The 6,514-nt window shown below is 46.9% G+C and overlaps 1 pseudogene; it reads left to right on the top strand.

Annotated features, from left to right (window-relative positions):
* Positions 1-6,047: 6,047 nt before the first annotated feature.
* Positions 6,048-6,208, top strand: LOC116408546 (annotated as a pseudogene).
* Positions 6,209-6,514: the final 306 nt, after the last annotated feature.

The following is a 6,514-nucleotide window of genomic DNA, read 5'->3' as shown; positions in this document are numbered from 1 at the left end:
ACAATTCTGCTGTCTGTGTGATACCAACAGTTAATTATAAGGAAAACACCCCTTAAACTGTCTGCATAAAACCTGAATTGCTTACACTTTAAAGCTTCAGCATTTCCCCAACCAACATACTCATTATAATCTTCTCCTTTTCCCTGTTAAACACATTCATTATTGCCTGTAATGCATGTAACTTACGTAAAGCAAACTTTTAATTTGTTATCATGTTGGCAATATTCTTTTGGATGCCCCCCTGCATTTGTATTCACAGTCAGTAGCCCCCCAATTATGATATCTCCATCCTGAATATATTCAAAGTCTTCAAAAAATTTTGCTGGTTTCAGACATAAAGCAGGCTTGATGGGCTTAGCTTCAGATTGTCTTATGCACAGAACCAAGAGATGGATCAGTATTTGAAAAGGATTATGAGTAGGCCTGAACCCCAGCATTGCACCCACATGTAGTGGAGTAGAGTGCACCCCAATAAAAGGCTGTGAGTTAGAGGGGGTGCCCGGAGGAGCTGCACAGGGGCCCAGGTTTTCCTACATGTGTAGGAGACTGGGAAGATTGGCTCATCCAGGCCTCATTTTATAGAACAAACTGACACTGAGAATAGACACACACTTTGGGGATTTGTTTTCCTGTTCTGAAAATGTTACACTTATAACTGTATTTAAGTAGCCAACAGGCAATTAGGGAAACTTTGGCTTTTTGTTATTTCAAGTTCCCGACTCACTAAATGAATCCTATTCTGTAACATATTCATTATAAACTGAATTGCAAAAGTTTCAGTATTCAGTTAACTGTTTGTGTCTCTCTATCTGTGTCTCTGTGCCTATGCCCTGTATACTGTACAGAGGGGCAGAGCAAGGTGGGGGGGCAGCACAATATGGCTCCCCTAAATGTCACACACGGAACTCTGTTACTGACAAGGATGCTGAGAGTTGCCCCTTTAGAAAAGCACAAGTTACATCAAGAGATCCGACTCTCTCACCTCCAACATTTGAGAAAGAGCAATAGGGAGAAAAAGATCTGTTATACATAGTGAGGTGAATTTATATTGTACCATGCCCCTACATACCACAACCATTTTTACACACACACCAGACATGTCAGTATAATCACTAAAATGGAAAAAAGCTCAATATGGTCAATGAGCATTCCATTAACCCCAGACTAGCCAGTAAGATTACAGCAAACCTGGCCAATGAGCACTATATTAATTGCAGATATGCCAGTAAGTCCATCCCTTTGTTGATGTTTTTTAATTTATTTTAGTTTAGTGTTTTATGTATTTATGCCTCCCGTCCTCAGCAGCAACCACAGTAACAGCTGCATGGGCAGCAGGCAGAGTTGGGTCACTGTGGGGCAGCTGGAACATGCAGGACTGTGCCAGATTGCATTGCCCCCACTGGGCAGACAGAGGCAGTTACAGGCTCACCCTCCTCTGTTGCAGACACTAGTCAGCTGCTGGGGGTCACCTCACCTGCCGGTCAGTGCTGGGGGGCTTCCCATAGTCCCCAGTGTCGGAAGTGGTTACTGGTACCGCTTACCAATTTAGCAGTATAAAAACTACTGATACAAGCGCTGACTCACTTGTGTGTCTAGGGGTACGATGATAATCTTTAGGCTCGTGGTATTTCTAGAAAAATAGGTATATTTATTGCCTGTTAAATGAACAAGATACAACATAGGTATGGTTAAATGAAAAAAGAAGCACAAGGAACCAGCATAAGATGTTACAAAGCTGTCCCTCAATCCTGACGGTTTGCTAAATTCAAACATCCAAGCTGTCTTATCCACCTCTTTTCCCTGGGAAAATTGCACCTCCACGAAAGGTTGTGTAACCCTATTTTGGCTACGGTTGTACTTTTAACACGCAATCACCTGCGTGTGGCACTACAGGAGCCCTGAGCCCTGCTTATTATGGGGGACAGGTGTAATATAAATGAATGGCGTGCCTCCACCCAGGGTAGGTATAGGTAGAACTATATGTCTCCTCCCTGGGAAAACTCTATGAGGTCCTCCTTGGACCCGGACTCCCAGCAACTCCCGGTACCTTGCCCCTCCCTTGGGGTAGCTGCTTACCAGGCAGTTGAGGATCCTCAGTATATGAACCACCAAGACACTGGTTAAAATGGTGAACCAGATGAACTTGTTTATTGATGCAGGCAGAACACTTCAGAGGATGTCACACAGACGGCTCAAGTCACACACTCTCTCTTTGAGCTACCCCCGGTACTCCCGCCGGATGCTTCCACCTAGGAACTCACCCCGGTCCACGCGTAGGGTCCCTTCACTGGGAACACTCCCAGGTGCTGACTTGGCTCCTCTTACTACCCACTACAGGCCCTGAACTCCAGCCATGAGTGCTGAGGGGTCTTAACCCCTCTCTCTCCTGTTGGGGCTATCACTGCCCGTTCTCTCCTGCCTGCCTGTCACTCCTAGAGTGACCTGTTACAGTACCTCCTGTACTAGAACACAAGCCTGTTATACGCTTCTTTACAAGAAGCAGTCCCAGGACGAAGATCTGCTGAAACTGGGTGTCAGCCCTTTTTATACTTTTAGCACAGCGACATCTAGTGGTGGCTGTTAACTTGCAGGGAAACTCCCTTTTCACACATAAACACCCAGGACCACCTTTAGGTGTCCAAATCTCATAAGGCCACCCTCATGGTGCCTGTCTAAAGGGGAACTAATCCTGGAGGGGCCCAATTCTTTGGGGTCCCTACATTCTCCCCCGGCTGAAACTCTGTCACCTCCTGGCTGACATCTCATACACACTCAAATACTTTACACAGTACTTTTACATCATGCTTCAACAGCCTCTCCTGAGGTCTGTCAAGGATACAATGGGTTACCTGGAAAAAATGTTAAACACAATAAACATTTCCCTTCAATCTTTGTGTAAGTCCCACACAAGAAAAATTTGAAAGGACACTTGTTGCCCTTAACCAAATTTAAAACTTATTGAACTGGAAAATCAAAGTCTCCACCTCTCCTTAAGGGAGTCCATGTCCCAAGGCAATCAGTACCCTGGGATACCTCCAACCAACGGGTTGGGCACTCTGGTCAGTCCACACTCCGACTGACAAACCCTCCTGGGTCTCCTTGCGGCCGGGCATCCTCCTCTGGCCAACACAGGATCTCCCTGCTCTCTGATGCAGCCGTCATCTTTGCTGGCAAAAGCTACCAGTAACTGTGCACATGCTTTCTCTCGCGCTGACTCACACTGCTCCAAAATGGCTACCGCAACGTCACTCCTTTGGTCACGCCCAGGCCTCTTGGCGCACTTTCTCGCTGATCCAGTCGGTCGCTCCATGCAATTGGGTGGCACCGATACAAACGCTGGTTACACCCCTCTCTCACACGCTTCCCCTTGCGTGCCTTCCCGGTCCCTTTGGCTCCAACAGCCCTGCAACCTGATTGGCTAGGAGCCTTTCCTCACTCCTCTCGCGCCAAAATCCCTCTTGGATATGGATCAGGGTGGCCCAAACTTTAACACGGACGGAAGGAAGGGTGTAGCACTCACACAAGGCCTCAGTTCCCTTAGGGCCCTTTCTGCTTAATGATTCCTGCTCTCATCTCAGCAGTGCCTCCAAATGTAACCCTATTTTGGCTACGGTTGTACTTTTAACACGCAATCACCTGCGTGTGGCGCTACAGGAGCCCTGAGCCCCGCTTATTATGGGGGACAGGTGTAATATAAATGAATGGCGTGCCTCCACCCAGGGTAGGTATAGGTAGAACTATATGTCTCCTCCCTGGGAAAACTCTATGAGGTCCTCCTTGGACCCGGACTCCCAGCAACTCCCGGTACCTTGCCCCTCCCTTGGGGTAGCTGCTTACCAGGCAGTTAAGGATCCTCAGTATATGAACCACCAAGACACTGGTTAAAATGGTGAACCAGATTAACTTGTTTATTGATGCAGGCAGAACACTTCAGAGGATGTCACACAGACGGCTCAAGTCACACACTCTCTCTTTGGGCTCCCCCGGTACTTCCGCCGGATGCTTCCACCTAGGAACTCACCCCGGTCCACGCGTAGGGTCCCTTCACTGGGAACACTCCCAGGTGCTGACTTGGCTCCTCTTACTACACACTACAGGCCCTTAACTCCAGCCATGAGTGCTGGGGGGTCTTAACCCCTCTCTCTCATGTTGGGGCTATCACTGCCCGTTCTCTCTAGCCTGCCTGTCACTCCTAGAGTGACCTGTTACAGTACCTCCTGTACTAGAACACAAGCCTGTTATACGCTTCTTTACAAGAAGCAGTCCCAGGACGAAGACCTGCTGAAACTGGGTGTCAGCCCTTTTTATACTTTTAGCACAGCGACATCTAGTGGTGGCTGTTAACTTGCAGGGAAACTCCCTTTTCACACATAAACACCCAGGACCACCTTTAGGTGTCCAAATCTCATAAGGCCACCCTCATGGTGCCTGTCTAAAGGGGAACTAATCCTGGAGGGGCCCAATTCTTTGGGGTCCCTACAGTTGCTTTGATGTTTTACAGACCCACTGTTGTTTATACATAAACAAATAGGATGCAACCCCCTGACAATGTAAACAACAGTTTGCACAGTTGTGTAGTGTACTCCTTGTGTTATATTACCTATATTATCAGATATAATTATTATGACCCTCCACACACTCCCTACAGGGGGAAATTTTTCCGTGCACAGCATGTGACAATTTTCAAACCCTTCCCGGTCCTAATCTGCATATGCTAATTAGGATAGGATTCAGCAGAATCTATCGGTGGGTTTTGGGGTTCAGCTGAACCCAAAAAAGTGGGTTCAGTGCATCCCTAGTTCAAACATTTGGCCTCTCCCCATCTCTAATGGGCTGGGCACAAATCCCTCCTTCAAAAATGCTGGCTAGTAAGTAGTCTAGCTGTAGTTAAACAATCATCTCTGTTGAATGGGGATTACTGGTAGTTTATCTGAGCATGCTCAGTGAACAGCACCAACCCTAAACACAAATGTGATGTATGTGAGTTTGGATATAAACAATCTCTTATACATGCAAATTCAGCACCCATTCCTGCCCAGCCACACTTTTCTTCTTCTGTGCATCTGTTGGGGTTGTGGCTTCATGAAATTCCACAGAAAATCAGATTTCATTCTGCTGTCACTCTCACAGTCACTATTCATACCAGGGAGCAAGAGGTTTTGGAGTGTGGTAGGGGAGACTGTTCAATAATTCACCATAACTTTGTAATGTGCAAATGCAAATTTTTTGAAAGCTATAAAATTTAAAAATCTTTGTCTAGCCTTTATAATCTGTGTTCCATACTCAGCCTGCCATATGCTGTCTGTGTGTACCATACTCTGCCTGCCCTATGCTGCCTGTGTGTGCCATACTGTGCCTGCCCTACCCTGCCTGTGTGTGCCATACTCTGCCTGCCCTATGTTGCCTGTGTGTGCCATACTCTGCCTTCCCTACCCTGCCTGTGTGTGCCATACTCTGCCTGCCCTATGCTGCCTGTGTGTGCCATACTCTGCCTGCCCTATGCTGCCTGTGTGTGCCATACTCTGCCTGCCCTACCCTGCCTGTGTGTGTTTGTTCTCGGGGTTTGTTACCATTTGAAAATATTTATGTGCTTGGGGTTACTGTGCTACCCACAAAGGAGGAGAAGGAGGCATATGGATTTAAGGGTGTGTCTAAATATGAATTAGGGATGCACCAAATCCAGGATTCAGTTCATTATTCAGCCTTTGTCGGCAGGGTTCTGATTCGGCCAAATCCACGGTCCTGGCCAAACCGAATCCGAATACTAATTAGCATGTGCTAATTAGGATTTGGAAGGGTTAATATTGCCGCATAAACACGGAAGTGCAAAAATTTTCCCTTCTGAATCATAATTAGCATTCGGCCGAATACCTTAACATGGATTCGGGGGTTCGGTCGAAAAACTGGCTTTGGTGCATCCCTAATGTGAATATATAAACTTTAACATATGAGTGATGGATGATTTCCCTGCAGTGAGCACCAACCATTTGAGTTTTTGATATGTTGCTATGATTAATGGGATTAATTTGGGTATGGTCTTAAAAGGTCTCGCTTCTCGGCCTTTTGGCTAAGATCAAGTGTAGTAATACAGGAGGTCTTAGCTGAAAGGTACAGCCTATTCTGTGTTTTCGTGCTTGCAGAAGCTGACTAGTTGCGACTTGGCCTTGACTGGGCATCAAACCTCAGTCTTGGTATCTGGGTACCCCCCTTACTTGGCCTCGGGACATCGTCTTTCTAAAAACTTCACTCCCGTGCTGCTTTTGGGTAGGGGGCCAATCCTGGATAACAAGGAGTGACTTTTGGGTGGAAGCGGTAGTTGATACAGGTAGGTTTCAAGAGCTTCAAGATGCCATTTTCCTTCGAGTTTCCACCTGGGGAAGCCCGAATCAAGAATACGATCCGCATCGAGGTGGAGAAACATCGACCACAGAAGGACCTGAAGTTCATCGTCCAGGAGATTCTGTTGGGGGTACTCTGCCTCAAAAGCGAGGATATTCTTTGTCTTCAAGACCAG

This window comes from Xenopus tropicalis, chromosome 1 (assembly GCF_000004195.4).
Source record: "Xenopus tropicalis strain Nigerian chromosome 1, UCB_Xtro_10.0, whole genome shotgun sequence".
Classification (NCBI taxonomy): domain Eukaryota; kingdom Metazoa; phylum Chordata; class Amphibia; order Anura; family Pipidae; genus Xenopus; species Xenopus tropicalis.
Note: the sequence above shows the minus strand (reverse complement) of the source record. Positions and strands in the feature narration are given on the sequence as shown.